Here is a 16,332-nt window from a genome sequence, read left to right on the forward strand (position 1 = left end):
CAACCCAAATTGGCATTTTTTTGGCAAAACAAAAAGTTTAATCCAAAAAATTGTGTCCAGCTCTAGTTAGGCATGACATGAACAGTTTAAATTCTGTGAATGAACAGCACTTCTAAAAATAGGATTGATCTTTCCATTAAAGAACTCCTTTGTCTCTGCCCATTTTACATTGCCACAAATGTAACACTTGGCCTATGTTCAAATATTCATATTTAGATACAGTACATTAGTGTTGTGAATGACTGGAACACTCTGGACAGCCTGTAAGTAATGGCTGCTATGACTCAGCAAGGGCATGTGATCAGATGACATGACACTGAACTCTATTTTGGGTACCTGTATTTTCCCACAAACTGGGCTGGGAACTATTTTTGGAACAAAAGGTACCCACCATATGTTAAGGCTATATAAGGTGTGTGTGTGTGGGGACACCTGAGGAAAAAAGACTGAAGTGGGGGAAGTGCTGGTCCCAAGCTAACGGATTTCTAGTCTGTGTATAGAAACCTGGTGGACTGCTTGTATAATCATCCAGGGTAAGAAACTGCTAATTCATATCCAATCTTTTAGTATTTTAGGCTTAGTTTACGGTTTTGTTTATTTACTAGGTAATCCGCTTTGACCTGTTTGCTATTGCTTATCACTTAACATCTATCTTTTTTAGTTAATAAACTTGTTTTTTTGCTTTATCTAAACCAGTGTGCCTTTGAGTGAAGTGTCTGGGAAGTATCTCAGATTGCTTAACGCATGTTGCATATTCCTCTCCACAGTGAGGGAGAGGCGAACTGGGTAATAAATTCATACTGGTCAGGGTTTTGAGCGGGGCAGGATGGTACAGCTCTGGGGTATTAGGCTGGAGAGCTGGGGGTTATTTTGGCTATAGCCTCTCTATTATTGGTCCATGCAGTGGCTGGCCAAAACCTACATACAACTGCAGCTAGGTACACATCCCTGCCTTTGTGAATGCTGGTGGGAGTGTCAGACTGGGAGTGGTCTATAGCCTGTCACAGCAGCACAGTGCTAAGAGGGAGCCTGGGCTGGTGAGTCGGAGGGCTTAGTGGAACCCCAGTTCCAGGTGGCACCCCGGGAGGAACCCATCACAAATACATTTGGCTGAACTCCCTTATTTGATCTCTTTAACATTCTGCATGTATAGTCAATTAGTTGGCCAGACAAAGTAGGTGAGGTAATATCTTTTACTGGATCAACTTCTGTTGGTGTGAGAGATGAGCTTTTGAGCTACAAAGTACTCTTCTTCAGGTCTAAGAAAGGTATTAAGATTGTCACTGCTAAATATATGATCAAACAGATAATTTAGTATAAGTAGTTATCACATATTCTAAGGGACCATTCAAGGTGCACCATACCTTTTAGTCAATATTAGAATAATGGTTCTTTTTGAGTATATGTCAGTGTGGATCCCACTATAAGTACACATGTGAAAGGATGTACTTTTTTTAATAGCAGTGCCCATTGGGGTTGTACTTACACCCTGTGCCACCTCATGGCAAAAAGCAAAGGATAGCATAGAATCATAGAATCATAGAATATCAGGGTTGGAAGGGACCTCAGGAGGTCATCTAGTCCAACCCCCTGCTCAAAGCAGGACCAATCCCCAATCAAATCATCCCAGCCAGGCCTTTGTCAAGCCTGACCTTAAAAACTTCCAAGGAAGAAGATTCTACCACCTCCCTAGGTAACGCATTCCAGTGTTTCACCACCCTCCTAGTGAAAAAGTTTTTCCTAATATCCAACCTAAACCTCCCCCACTGCAACTTGAGACCATTACTCCTTGTCCTGTCCTCTTCTACCACTGAGAATAGTCTAGAACCATCCTCTCTGGAACCACCTCTCAGGTAGTTGAAAGCAGCTATCAAATCCCCCCTCATTCTTCTCTTCCGTAGACTAAACATTCCCAGTTCCCTCAGCCTCTCCTCATAAGTCATGTGTTCCAGACCCCTAATCATTTTTGTTGCCCTTCGCTGGACTCTCTCCAATTTATCCACATCCTTCTTGTAGTGTGGGGCCCAAAACTGGACACAGTACTCCAGATGAGGCCTCACCAATGTCGAATAGAGGGGAACGATCACGTCCCTCGATCTGCTCGCTATGCCCCTACTTATACATCCCAAAATGCCATTGGCCTTCTTGGCAACAAGGGCACACTGCTGACTCATATCCAGCTTCTCGTCCACTGTCACCCCTAGGTCCTTTTCCGCAGAACTGCTGCCTAACCATTCGGTCCCTAGTCTGTAGCGGTGCATTGGGTTCTTCCGTCCTAAGTGCAGGACCCTGCACTTATCCTTATTGAACCTCATCAGGTTTCTTTTGGCCCAATCCTCCAATTTGTCTAGGTCCCTCTGTATCCTATCCCTGCCCTCCAGCGTATCTACCACTCCTCCCAGTTTAGTATCATCCGCAAATTTGCTGAGAGTGCAATCCACACCATCCTCCAGATCATTTATGAAGATATTGAACAAAACCGGCCCCAGGACCGACCCCTGGGGCACTCCACTTGACACCGGCTGCCAACTAGACATGGAGCCATTGATCACTACCCGTTGAGCCCGACAATCTAGCCAACTTTCTACCCACCTTATAGTGCATTCATCCAGCCCATACTTCTTTAACTTGCTGACAAGAATACTGTGGGAGACCGTGTCAAAAGCTTTGCTAAAGTCAAGAAACAATACATCCACTGCTTTCCCTTCATCCACAGAATCAGTAATCTCATCATGGAAGGCAATTAGATTAGTCAGGCATGACCTACCCTTGGTGAATCCATGCTGACTGTTCCTGATCACTTTCCTCTCGTGTAAGTGCTTCAGGATTGATTCCTTGAGGACCTGCTCCATGATTTTTCCGGGGACTGAGGTGAGGCTGACTGGCCTGTAGTTCCCAGGATCCTCCTTCTTCCCTTTTTAAAAGATTTTTAAACCAGTGTCCCTCCCTCCATTCACTTTTATTGCTGGTGGCAGAGAGTCATAACCCAGTGAAGGTTCAACTCTTTAGTCTGTTCAGAGACCCTAAACTGGTTCTCTTTCAATCTATTTGATGAAATTTTATTTTCAAACTTTTTTCTCATAATGGACATTCCTTAAAATAAAAACAAATTGATTGTTTGACCACCCCCCCAATCCCTGGACAACTCTCGTACAACCATGCTTTGCACCATCCTCCATGCCTCATGTTGGAGTCCAAACCTTGAGGGTTCAAATCCTGAAACAGACTGATCTCCATCAAGTAACGACACAATAGAATGACTCTTCTGCCTAGGAGAAAAGTGCTCTGCCAGTAAGTCCTTCACCACCAGGGCCGGCATGTCCAAGGATGCTTGGCTTAATCTCCATCTACATGAGCAGTCCATGTAGGTCACTTTGAACTGAGAAGAAGCGATATGACCACAGGAGACCAGATAAACCTGCAATGGCCAGTGCTTCCTTGACCACTCTGCCTTCTTTCCGCTGCCTGATCCTGCAGGATACAAAGAGGATAGAGTCAGAGTTGGCATGGACAATGTTGACCACCTCACCACTGGGGAAGTCCCAGGCACTGAAGACCTTGGCAACAGCTACATCAGTGTTGACAGTTCTGTCACCAATGATCTTGGCATGGATAGTTCTGGCACTGATGTCTTTTGCTCCCATACTGACTGCTCCAACAATGCTGGTAGTAAATTTGACACCTGCACCCACTTGGGTCAAGCATAAACATATCTCCAAGACAAAAGGGGGGCTTTTAGGGGGAGGACATGAGACCACACTCCTCCATGGACAAAGGCCCAGATCCTCAAAGGTATTTAAGCACCTAACTCCCATTGATTTGAAGGATGTGGGCCAAAGCCTCTGAGCAACTATGTAGCATGGGAAACCCAGCACCAGTCCTGGTACTGATGCCCATGACAGAACAGACCAAGGACCTCAGATATGTCTTACAAATATCAACTCCAGCAAAGACAGAGAACACTTTTTTTCCCCTCTCAGGGCTGACAGCAGGAATATCAGCAATGGAAGAAACCTAGGTGTTCCAGGAGATGCCCATATTCCACCTCCCTGACCAACCTGGCTCTTTCTTAGAGGCTGCAGATTTGACAGGACCATTGAAAGTCACCAAACAAACAAACCAACCCCAGTATGAAGCCTGTACAAATCTTTGGGAATTGTCTTGGTCTACTCCACTAGGGCTTGGGTGGCTATGACAGCCAAGATCTAGACAATCCACCTGGACCACCCACAAATGCAAAGTACTTCAATGTCCTGGAGCACAGAACTATCAGACTAGCCTGTATGGCATTCCTACCCATTCTTCAAAACTCCACAGTGTAGATCATGATGGCCAACACCTCTGCAATGCACTATATAAATAGACAAAGAGGCATACATTCTTCTCCGCGGAAGCTATCAAGCTCAGAAGCTGCTATCACTAACACAGGAAAACCCTGATGGCTCTTCACCTTCTGGAAATCTACCAGGTTGTTGCTGACTCCCTGTCTAGACAGTTGGTAACCATTCATCAGCAAACATTACAGGAGTCCATCATAGATCTGATATTCCTGCGATGGTGGACCCAGGTGATTAAATCTGTTAGTCACTGACTTCAATGCCAAATACCAGAACTTTGTTCCAGAGTGAATATGACTCCCAGTTCATTAACCAAAGGCCTTCTACTACAGTGGTCCCAAGGCTTTTCCATGGATCCCCCGATTTCTTTGGCACCTTTCAAACTCAAAAGACAGCCATTATTCTCATAGCTCTGTTCTGGCTGAGAGAGACTGTTCTGACACCTGCTAAAATATCTGTTCAGCTCAGAATACATGGACCTGATAGCATAGCACCATGGCCAGATACTTCATTTAGACCCATAGTTGCTGACTGTGACTGACTGGTTAAATGCCACAGACAAAGACTGTTCCCTACAGGTTAAGGAAATCCTGGTACAAACTGGGAAAACATCATCCAGAAGGATGTACTCATCTAAATAGAGAACCTCTTTCAAATGGGCAGTCCAACATTGCTTGGACCTGGTCCAGGCCTTGATTCCACATATCTTTGTTTCAAGTGCAATAGGTACTCAATCTGGCCTTTTGTTCAGTTTTATCATGTCAACCACACATCTACCTCAGCTTACCATCTACCTGTACAGCCTTGCTTGTTCTTTTCTCACCCTCATGGTTTCAAAGTTTCTCAAAGGGATTACACTCTTACCCACTGCTCAGAGAACCTACTTGCTGCCTGGGACCTCAATCTAGTTCTTCTGAAACTCCTGGATCCTCCATTTGAACCTCTGTCAGACTTCTCCCTGAACCACCTCACTCTGAAGACAGTCTTCCTCATGGCTACTACTTCAGCCAGAACAGTCAGTGAGCTTCAGACACTATATGGCTGCCATTACTGTAGTATATAACTGCCTCTGAATCTTTTTAATTCAACTATCCTTCCAGCCCCCCTATAAGGAACTATTATCCCCATCTTACCCTCTGTCTCTCAGTCCCCCTATCTATAAGCTTGCTCAAGGTCACACAGGAAGTGTGGCAGAAGGGGAACTTGAACCCAAGATTGGCTTTCAGTGATCTACATGAAATGAGTTTGTGCTTGGAGTCCAATCCTTAGTTGACAAATGTGCATATCATAACAGTTGGTTTTAACTGACATTCTTATTAGCAGTGTCCGCCAGGAGAGCCCTGCTTGTGCTGAGCGATGATGGGGTGCTCTGTGAGTGATGAGGCTCAGCCTGTGCCATGGCTGGGGCACATGTACTGTCATCACCAATTCTGTCTGTGGATGAACACAAGTTTCATTCTCCTGGGCTGTTGCTATCGCACCTTTCAAGAGCAGGAAACTTAAGAAAATAACACAAATCAAAAGGGTTTTAAAATAGAAATACTGCATATCTGTGTGTTAACACACGTGGTTTATTGGAGGAAATGGATAGTTCTGACTTTATTTCACTTGTATTCCTTTTTATTTTTTTTTCATTATGGCCCTGTTAATCATGCCCAAGAGGAATGGACAATTCAAGTTCAGCCTTTTCATTCATCATGTGAATTTTTGCTTTTGTAACACTACTTATCTTCATGTGCAGCTTCCTGGCACCCTAATTAATTGTTATACTGCATTGGTAGCATTGCTTAGGAAGAAGTTTCTATTTTTGTTGAAAAATGTTGGGAACTGTTGTGACAAACAAGAAGCACCCAGCCCAACTCCACTCTAGCTACATAAAGATTCTACCTGCATACCTCCTGTTCTGTGAACACTAAAACATGGATGGATTTATGCAACGACAGTGCTTCAAGGTTAGGATGCTTCTCTTTACCTCTAATGGCTCTAGGAAAGTTGAATCTGCAGCGAGAACTGGAAACATTAAGTTTGCACTCACAGCATTTCCTTCATGTAGCTCAATTATGGGAGAAATGGCAAGACTTCTTTCTTCTCCCCTCCTCAATGCTCCTTGGTGTGGGCACATGGGACTCTGATTCCTTGTGATCTGTTGCAACGCAGGGGCATCCACTCTGAATACACCTGGGCCTGTCTGACTGTCCCTCTTGCTATGGCAGTCCAGCTCTGATGTAGCCATGCTCCCATGGGGTTCCTCATCCACTGCCTGCTAATCCCAGAACCTCGTGGTTTCCAGATAATTCAGAGGGCTGAAGCAATTTACTTTAATGAAGTACTAGGATCTGAAAAAAATGTTCATTGGCATCTATGGAATTCTTTTCACTGACTGCGCTGGGATACAGTTAGCATTATCTTCTATAAGTGGGGAATCTTCCTGTAGCTGGTGAGCCAATGCCTGTAACTGTGTTCCTCTCCATCGTCCTGGTCCTGGAGTTGACCCCTTCCCACAGGCGCTGACCTTGAACTTTCTAGAGCACTTGTGAGTTGGGTTCAGGGGAAAGAAATATGGTGGTAAAAGCATTTCTGTGCACCCCCTTCCCAACTGACCAAGTTTTCATCCCTTCTCTCCATGGAGGTGGAAGAAATTATTTGGATCCAAATCCCTTTAATTTGGGGGATAGCTCGTCTGAGATCATACAGATGAGATGATGTTCTAGAACTACTGTGCACTGTTTAAATGAGAGCTCTCTCTCACTAGCCACCATTAATTAGAATGTTTTTATTCTGGGTATCCAATTCTTTTTTAAACCCAAAAGCAAGTGCGTGCCCTCTCACTTGCTCTCTCGAAACTTTTTTTCTTCAATCAGGACTTTTATAAAATACTAAACAATGTTCTGTAGATACTATCTGCTTTTAAAAAGTTATTTTCTCCTCCTCCCTAACCCCACCCTCCCCACTAAGTTCAAATTTGTCGTAGAGAGGCTTATTTGTTTTTTGTTTTTTAGTGCTTGATTTAATTTTTTTTAAAATACCTTTTTAAAATTAACACCATGAATAAAATGAGGACAAAATAATGGGATGTTCTTGTCAAAAATTGAAGAGACAGGACAGAAATTGAAACTGGAGATAAAACACCAAAAAAATCAATCTAATTTCTCATACAAAAGAGTAAACTGATGTTTGTTTCATTTTATAGACTCTTAAATGTGTTTACCATGAAGTGAACTCAGCTTGCTTTAAGCATTTTGCATCTCATTCAACCACCAAGCCCAGATTGAATTTGTATTTAAAAGGAAATCTCTTAGTAGATCTGACCTTTTATTAAGTCTACACCAAAATGCAAATCTAGTTGATTCTTTGATAGTCTAGAAATACAATGAAAACACATCTATAAATGGATTTTATAGCCCTCTATGTATAAAACACTTTAAGAATGATGCTACTAGGACCTCAGATCAGTGTTCCAGATGAGCTTTACATTATCTACATACCTTTCCCAGTGATGATAGACATTATCTACTGGGCCACCAAAATAATTTTGGGGTGCGGGAGGAGGAGGAAAGGTACCTCTAACCTTCTACTGTGTATCACGAAGGATGGCATTAAAGCATTACCCACAAATAGCCTTCATAAAAGGACCTGAGACTTAATTGCTAGGTTTGTGTGTGTGTGTTCACATTACAAAGGCATGCACCATATGCATAAACATTTCCCATCTCTTATCTTTTTAACTCGCAAGGAATTTGGAAGCATAGTGATGAAGTGTGAAATAACTTAAAAAAAATGAAATAATTTTAAACAGTTTTGTTTACATCTGATGGTATTGGGTTAATGTGCTTTTTGGAGGACTTTTCACATTGGAACCACCTTGGAGAAAAATAACTTCTACAAACTTCTACTCTGTACAATAATGTAATTTTGTTATAAATTTAGTCTCAAATATTATAACCTGTTCTAGTGCTACAATAGTGCATTTGAACACACATAATGATCAGAAAAAAGGTCACTTGCAGTGGCCCTACAGATATTCCCTGCTTTCTGGAGTGTATCGCATAAAAAAGTTTTTGCCTGTAGAAATGCATAGATATATTTGGCTTTTTTTGCTGTTTGCCCTTAGGTGTTTGGTAAGTGGGCTGCCATTAATATCCATTCAATATTCATTCATTCAAACACCATTAAATGTGCTAGGTGCTTCATGGAATAAAGAGGAAAGACAGATTCCTGTATCTGCCTCAAGGAGTTGACAGTCTAAATGTTGATGATGACTGACTTCCTTTATTATCGGTGATCCCTGGATTCAAGGATGATGTCTAACACAGATTTACATATGGATCCTCAGATGACTCATGAGTCTGATCCTGGAACCTCAGATCCGCCCGCAGTAGCTACAGACATTTCCTGGTGGGTCAGCTGCCTGCTGGGAGAAAGTTTTCTTTTTCCTTCCTTCTCTCTCTCTGTCTTCAACTTTGAGGGCAAGGTGATTCTCCTCGAAGCGTGCCACTGTCTGATGGAGAATGTGGCACCACTGAGGTCGGTTGGTGGCTTGCTCCTCCCAGCTTGTGATAGCCACGTCAGTTAAACTTTCATTGTGTCTTTGTAGCATTTCCTCTGACCACCCTGGGATCTCTGACCACAGGTGACCCTAGAGCAGAGGGCTTGTTTTGGGAGGTGAGAGTCTAGCATCCGCACATAATGTCCAGCCCAATGGAGATGGTGCATGAGGATCATTGCTTCAATACTGGTGACATTGGCTTCACAGAGGATGCTGGCATTAGTGCAGCGATCTTCCCACTTGACGCAAAGAATCTTCCGGAGACTTCCTTGGTGCTACCTCTCCAGATTCTTGAGGTGCTGACTGACCTATTTATATAGCTAAGAAAGGACATAATGCACACCAGCGAAGAGGAGGCTTAGAAAAGTCTGTGGTTACAGAAATATGACTACATATTTACTCACTTTGGCCTGGCTTCTCAGCTTGTGTGAGTTGGTTTAGTGCAGCAGTTGAGGAGCTGCCCCAAATGTAGTGATACAAAATGCATTTGTACCACCTTGTATGTATTTTTTGAAGTACACACACACACACACACACACACACACACATTTTGTGGGCGACGTGACAGAAATGCTGAACACAAGCATGTTGTCAAGGGCCACTATATTGATATGGACCAGACAGTATGAGCTGTAGAGTGTTTACAGCCCTCTGTATGAGTACAGGTGATGTGTATTTGTGTGTTCCTGGAGTCACTATGGGGAGATTAATGCAAAATACCAAGTCTGGCTTTGAAGCTTGGACTCCTGAGGAATAAGGGGCTGGGAGACAAAGCAAGATTTCAGGTATAAAAGGCTGAGCTTAAACAGGCTCAGGGTCATCCTTTTGATTCAGCAAATGAACAGGATCTCAGGTTGGTGGATAGGGGAGGCAACACTCACCCAAGGGTTAGTAGGATTTTGGCCTATCATGACCCCATAAGACTAAGAGGCAATTTCTGATAAATTTAGTGTGTGTGTCCATGTGTGTGTGCATGTGTGTTCCTCTATATGCTTTGTCTCTAAATAAACATGCTTGCTTTTGGAGAGTTGTGTGGTCACTAGTAAAAACTCTCTAATTGTCCTTGGAGAGAAACTGTCCATCCCCCTGCTGTCTGTCATACCTGTTTGAGATAATCACAATACAGAGCCAGACTCTTAAAATCGCCAGTCAGATGACAGTGGGACACAGGTCCCTACACAGATAGTGGTGAAGGCTACAGTCCTGAGAGTTCAGGGACATTCCTGGAGTAAACCAGTTACCCTTTAAACTGTGACAGGTGACACTACAGAAGTGAGGAGTTTTAAAAGTGGCTTGAGTGAGGTGAGGCTGAATAGGTCGGGAATGACCTTCATGCATAAGGGATGGCCTGGGAGATAAAAAGGGTATCAAAACTGGTATAGCTGGCAGGCCAGAGAGAGTGGATGAAAAAGAAAACCAGGTCAGAGAAGTATCAGGGCTGCTTGGTGTCAGGTATTGCAAGCAAAGCCATGAGTGTCGTTGATGTGCAGTGAAGTGACTCAGAGGAGTTGCTATGATCAAAGTATTGAATGAGAAGCATAATTCAGGCAGTGGAAATTTGTTTGAGGCTAATTCTGTACCACTGAAATAAATGGGACATTTACTATTTTCACTCTGAGCTAGAGCAGGCACTAGGGACACACTGGGGGACAATTTTGTATATGTTGGGGATGGGGAGAAGTGACTTCTAAGATCCATATCTTACTTTATTTTCTTAAGCAGCAAGCTAAATTTCCCATTGGTGGGAAGTTCCATATAAAACTGTATATCGAGGTATGGTCATAAAATGTTAATGAGTTGAATATGATGTGTTAGGACCCTTTAAAATGGGTTCTTACACTTTGTTTTCTATTTTATTTTTAAAATTAGACTATATACTGAGAATGGTCAAAACTGTTTAATCAAACTGATTTTTGATTGAAAATTGGGGTTTTGACTAAATGAAAATATTTGCTTTCCAAGGAAAACTTGACTTTTTTTTTGGTTGAAAACCCAAACAGTCATGCCCTGAAAATGGTTTAGGGGAGGGGTACAAAACTTATCAATCTTTCAGTTGACTTATGGCCCAAAATTGTCTTCAGATTTGAGGTTTTTAAAATCTTGTTAATTTTCCATAAGCAAAAAAATTTAAAATCTCCCAGTCAACTGTAATAGATACCAATTACAAGAAACCATAGAAAAAAGTCCTACTGAATTTGAAAAATTGTCATGGAATACCTGTGCTCAGCAGCTTCTGCAATTAATATTTTGATCCCAGAAAATGTCTGGCAAAGGAATATTTTCTGTAACAGATAAGATCAGAAAGAAAGAAAAAACACACAAAAAATATAGTTTTAGGGCCTGGCTATGAAAGGTATTGAAGAGCCATAAAATTCAGCTTGTTCATTAGGACTTGTGGATACTCCGCACCAATCAGCATCTGGCCCTTACTTTATGGATGATTGGCAGGTTATTATAAGGATATGCAGATGCTTCTACCTTTAAAAATAAACCCACTTGTTTAAAAGTCTTTCTATTGCCAGCTCCAGTTTTGATAGCCGTGAAGCATAGCAACTCTAAATAAGAACATGCACATTCCATTTGTATTGCCATTCCATCTAAACCCAGACCTTAATCATTATAGTAGAAGTAAGCTCCCCTGCTCCCCAGAGTCTTTAAGTAGTTTTTGGATTAAATGGCACACTTAGTTTTTCTTGTAAGCAGTGTCACTTCACACTCAGCTTAATAATGGCTTGTTTGGGTAAGCTTCTGTGTAATGTCAAGTTTTCCCAAATGGCCCTAGAAGGTCAACAGAGGTCTGCTGTTAACACTTTCCACAACAACAGAAAGGTTTTCCTTGTTTAAACAACAGTCAGGGAGAACACAATTAGATACAATTGCCTAATTCTTCTTCTTGTAGAACGTAACAGTAACTGTCAAAAAAGGGGAATAGTAAAGGTCAGTTTTAAAAAGAGGCTCCTTCAGAGAGTAATGCATCTTGAATAGTTTATATACGCTTAGCTACCTTATGTACTAGTAAGTAGTAGAACCCATGCTTTTTTTGTTATCAAGATAAAAAGATTGTATGCTTCAGAAATTCCAGGAAGACTTTTCAAAAGCATATAGAAATTGCCATACTGGAAGAGCGAAATGATGATGCAACTATGTCAATATCCTGTCCCTGGAAGTTCAAGAAACCCTCTACACAGGAACACAGGAATTGGATTTTGGATATTGGATCGAGACCAACATCCCATCTCTGACAGCGGCTGCTACCAGATGTTTCAGAGGAATGTTTGTGGAAATCTGTTAATCCTTAATAGTTCCGTTGGCTTGGGGCCTAAGGCAATGAAGTTTAATATCTCTTCCAAAATTTGTTAGCATTAACTTATAACTCTGGCCATTCTCCTTATCCATATAGCGTCCAGTCTTTTTTGAACCATGATGAGTTTTTTCACTTCTATGATGTTTTGTGATAATGAAATCCACAGGTCAATGACGTCTGTGGAAAAAGTACTATCTCTTATCAATTTTGAATTGCCACCTTTCAATGTCATTGACTGTCCCCTTGTCTTCTAATGCAAGAACGGGGTGAATAGAAACTCCTTTTCTAGACCACTTATTATTTTGTAAACTTCTATCATGTCTCCTTTCGAAGGTAAACAATGCCAATCTTTTCAAGTTCTTCGTGGGAGCTTTCCCTGAGCCCTAGTTGTTGCCTTTCTCAGAACCAGCTGATCAACACTAGCCATAAAAAAACTATGTAACTTCTCCATGGGGGGAAGTTTCTCCCTAACCCTTGTTGGTATTTGATATGTGCTCTGAAATATGAATGTCTATACCCCTCTTAAACTGTTTCCTATTTAATGTAGCTGTTGGTGTTTTCATTATCCATATCTATCTCTAAACTTTTTTGGAATCCTACTATTATCTTGTCTATGATTTCTTATGACAGTGAGTTTACAGGTTAACTATGTTTTGTTGAAAGGCTTTTCCTTTCATCAGTTATTTTGTTGTCTTTCAGTTTCACTGAGTATCCCCTTGCTTTTGCATTAGGAGAGGGAAAACATTAGTGATATGGAGACGGTAAATCTCTATTTTAGGAACCTCTATTGTGTCCTCTTATTCTGCCTAGTTTAGAGAGAAGAACATCTTTTCAATCTGTCTCCTCAGGCCTCTGATAGCTTTCATTGCCCACCTTTGAATCTTTTCTGTTTCAAAAATAGATATAGCAGAAAGAGTGAGCAGAATTGACCACAGTCCGCCAGGTGAGGACATAATTATTTATACAGTGGCACAATTTCAATACTTTCAGTTCTATTCTTTATCTAACACTTTTTGTTTGGTTGGTTTTTGTTAACGTTTTGTATCTCTGATACGATTTGTTTAAGGCTCATTTGTGCCTATAAGCCACAGCTCTGAATTGAGGGGTAATGCAATCGGGATCACCAAACACACTTTCCTTCTCTCCCCAGAGCTGCCTGGTATAGTGAAGAGGGCACAAACTGCTACTCCTTGTGCTACTGACCAACAGGGAAAGAAGGGAAGAACTATAGTTCTGCCTGCTCTCTGCCCTTCCCACCCCTTTGGGATCATCCCGCTCCCCGTAGCAAGTATGCTAATAATAGCCTCTCTGCTCCTTGCAGTACAGAGGTTTAAATCAGTCCAACCCTTATTCAGGCAATGGAAAGCTCCTTACTCCCTCGCCCTCAGTGTAAGAACCTGCCACAGTCTAGCACTTAGTTTGTATTTTAGTCATCTGGGTTTTTCTGTTTAATTTTTCAGCAATTCATAATAGTGTAAAGATTTACTATACTAGCTTATTAATTTACCAACTGCAAAATATTCAGTGCTTGTGAAACATGCCTGCTTGGTGGCAATGAAAACCGAAGGCCTTATTTAACCATAGAACAGCTACAGCACAGGTTTCAAAGACTCAAGCTTCCCCATGTTGAGCTGTCCATGTGCCTCATCCCTGAACTGGAAAGACCACCTCTAAGAGTGAGAGTTTAGTTCAATGTCCATGTCCAGGCAATTCTTGACCCTTCTCCTGAGACTGCCAGTAGGAGTGCTAATTCTAATCTTGTTTTCTGTGATGTGGATACCTGCCTGTTAGGAACAAGCTGAACCCACCAACTCATTTTACACAGGCCACTGAACACCTGTCAAATGGCAATAACTTTAATTTGCTGTCGACCTACAGACCTAAGGCAGATACCAACTAGTGACCCAATGGGGCAAAGCTTGACATCCTGTTTCCAATCTCTTGAGCCATCCATTCCTCTGTAGAAGTAGTTTTTGCTGCTTTTTCTGAGGAAGTCTACATGTGTCAAACAAAGCAAAATGAAAATTAGCGTGTGAATGTGACACCCTTTAATACTCTTCTAGAATCCTTAACCACTGTAACTGAAAAGGGAAAAGGACAGATTGCTTGGTAACATTACTAAAGTAAGCAGTGTGGCAAATTGGAGTCACAAGCTTTAGAAATCTCTGATCCTGCACTGGGTCAATGTGATTTTACAAGCAATAGGCAGCCATGAGAGCTGTTTGGCAGGCTATTGACAAATCAGTTATTATTTAGTACTGGAAAGGATTTATAGATATTGTAAGAGTGATTTATTCCTTTCCCCCCTAACATGACATCTTCCTCCATGTTCTGCACCACAACCCATTAAAAGAACATTTTCTTCTATTTCTACATATAATTTGTAAGTTTGTCTAACATCATAAAAATTCTTTTTCCCTACTGGGTTTACAATGCATGAAATTCTGCAACTGTTTTTAGTTTCACCTTTATAAAATAGACAAACTGAATCTCTGACAGTACTCGTCCATTGCTAAAGTCAAGTCATTTTAATATACTGTACCTCATGTTTGTATTTGTATCAAGTACATACAAACACCTATTTTGGAGATAATAATATATAATACAATTTGTGTGTCTGTATTCATGTCACAATGCTCTAGCTTTTTATATAATACAATCAGCATCAATAGTGGTGACGGTGCAGGCTGTATCATGGAAGTCTCTGTAAAGATAGTGCAGATATTGTGCACAAAAATCAAATGCAACAAATGTTTGTTGGGGAGTTGCCAGTATGACCAGCAAAGAAACAGCTCAATGCACTTGTGTGAATTTCATAAAGAAGAAAAAACTTCCCAATGAAAAACTGCTTTCTGCTTAGAGTCAATACAACATTTGTATCCCTGTGGAGGAGGAAGCTGAACTACCAAAGGAGAACATCAGATTTCATTTGGGCTTTCCCTGAATCTTACATGCAAGAGATCAAATTCTGCACTGTCTTGTACCTGAACTGCTCCCACCTTGTGCCTTGTTTAATCATTTACATATATGCAAATGGAGTTTAAGTGGAGGTAGCCATGCTATCTCCAAGGTAAGTGAGTGGAAAATTCTGAATTGGTAGCTTTTCACTCCTACCTTAGACAGCTGTAAAGAACAACACAAGGAGCAAAAAGCAAAAAATCAGTCCCATGAACTGCTGCATTGTGTGCACAGATGTTGAAAGCTTAGGGATGCAGAAGCCCAGATCAGAGCAGCCCCAAGAGAACTGACAGAACGGCCCAGAAGGTTAACATGCACTAGCAGTTGTGGGCATGTCAGAGACTGGTCTTTAGTCAGAAAACATACAATTTTTCTTCATTGTAAATAGCATTCCTCTAAAGGACAGTGTCAATATTGAACTATTCCCCCTTAACTGCTACTGTTTATTAATGTTAGTAGCACACCTTTTCTGTTACTGCTGGCCTACTTGTGGAAGGTTTCTGTTTGGGGATAATCTCTGATACAAAGTTCAAAGTATAAAGTCTAGGTAAAAATGAGTCTTATTTCTCAAATGTATTTAATTCCATCTAAGTTTCTCTCACCTCTCAGACATGCTGTGGCATTCCACTGCCAGGGAACTTAAAAGGAAGTTAAAAACAACCTTCACTGGCTTACAGTGCTTCTGAAATTTCACTGGCTGCTTATGTCAGTCCAAGTGTGCTATAAGCAACAAGCCATCTAGTAAGAGACTGACCTTGTCCATTGAAGAGATGTCCCTTACATGCCTGATCGGCAACCCTTGAAACATGATTCTTCCAGCAACGACTATACTGCATCAGCTGGTGTTGATACTGTAATATCAGATCTGGAAATAAATTACCAACCCCCCAAAATTAAAGCATCTAAGTTTAGTGTTTGTAGGGGAAAATGTCTGGAGTATTTTTGAATATCTTATTCCTTTCTGTCATTTAACATGATCATGGGAAACAAGTCCCACTATTGCAGTGTGTTGGAGAAAAGGTACTTTGATACAGTGGCCTCTAAAGACTATGGTGGCTAATACAAGCTCTATTAAAAACAAAAGGAAGACACAGGAGAGAGTATGGATAAATATGATTTATGCCTGTTTCTGCTTGCTTCCACATGTGGACTTTCAGATGCAAATACAATAAAGAAAACATAAAAGT

Source organism: Natator depressus, chromosome 9, assembly GCF_965152275.1.
Source record: "Natator depressus isolate rNatDep1 chromosome 9, rNatDep2.hap1, whole genome shotgun sequence".
Lineage (NCBI taxonomy): Eukaryota > Metazoa > Chordata > Testudines > Cheloniidae > Natator > Natator depressus.